This window comes from Penaeus monodon, chromosome 19 (genome assembly GCF_015228065.2).
Source record: "Penaeus monodon isolate SGIC_2016 chromosome 19, NSTDA_Pmon_1, whole genome shotgun sequence".
Lineage (NCBI taxonomy): Eukaryota > Metazoa > Arthropoda > Malacostraca > Decapoda > Penaeidae > Penaeus > Penaeus monodon.
Window position 1 is genome coordinate 47,805,939 of NC_051404.1, and position 1,173 is coordinate 47,807,111.

The 1,173-nt window shown below is 35.2% G+C and overlaps 1 protein-coding gene across 1 annotated transcript in view; it reads left to right on the forward strand.

Moving 5' to 3' along the window:
- LOC119585278 (RNA-binding protein 8A-like) overlaps positions 1-1,173 on the forward strand; it is a gene marked incomplete in the record, with an annotated part of 4,782 nt that overhangs the window by 878 nt on the left and 2,731 nt on the right.

Genomic DNA, 1,173 nt, shown 5'->3' on the forward strand with positions numbered 1-1,173 from the left:
TTATTGTATGGTACAGCACTTGGTTCAGCTAATGTAACAAAACCTCAATGTTGAAGTTATTTAGTAGTTTTTATGAAGTGGTTGAATTCCTTTGCAAGTAAATCCTAATTACTCAATCCAGGGGATCTGCAACCATCTCTGTATGAACCCAAAACCTTCCCAACTTGGGGCTTTGCTCATGGACCCTCCACCATCACCACGGACTTAATCTGCGCATGACATTTTTGCTGTGTATTTTCTAGTGCGTTTATTTTTATTTTATTTTTTTGTGTGTTTATTGTGTAATATATATGACGTACTCTGATTGTGGTAGTTTGAAAGCCTAGTGAAAGTCAAATGAAAAATATATTTTTTTAACCATATTTAAAGTATAATGAAACAATTGGAAACCAATCCAATGATGATTCTTATTTATTTGTAAAGTATTGTTGGAGGTAGCAATATAAAGTCAAGTCATAGAACAAGATTATTGAAAAATGTAAAGTTATAAAACATTCATTTTAGCACATCAATAACCCACCCATGCTGCAAATGTTGTGCCAAGATGAAGCCATCATATACACCAGGTGATATCGGATTTTCATGTGTGTCTTGTGTGACTGCAGTGATTGCGGAGATACAATCCCAAAAAGTAGGCTGAAATCCTCGTTCTCGCCTCGTTTCCTAAACATCCATTTATGTTGTAGCCAAGAAGATAGAGAGTGTGGTAAACAGTCTGTTGCCTGCACCGTGTAATTCTGTCACCACAGCAAAGGCCAAGTAACCTCCCCTGTATTATGGTAAGGCCAACTTGAAGACCTTTCTGGAAATATATTGCCAACTGAGGGAACAGCCAGAGTTATCTTATCAGAATATAATGGCCAGAAGTCCATCTACCTCTAGAGAACACCAAGGACATGGTGACCACTTTGATTGCATAAAACAATAATCCTCTTAATCATAGTGAAGTGAGGCACAAATTCATACAAATTCGCTACTATATAACTGATCAGAAAAAAATGGTTCGAAATTGAGTGTTGAGCACTACCAGAAACTGATCATATTATTCCCGGCCCAGTCTGCCAATAAAGAAATATGCAAATGGAAAAGAATATTGATTTTTTATTAAGATTTTGCATTATATAAAAAGGTGATTTGATTATATTAAGATTAGTAAAAATATAAAAATGATGT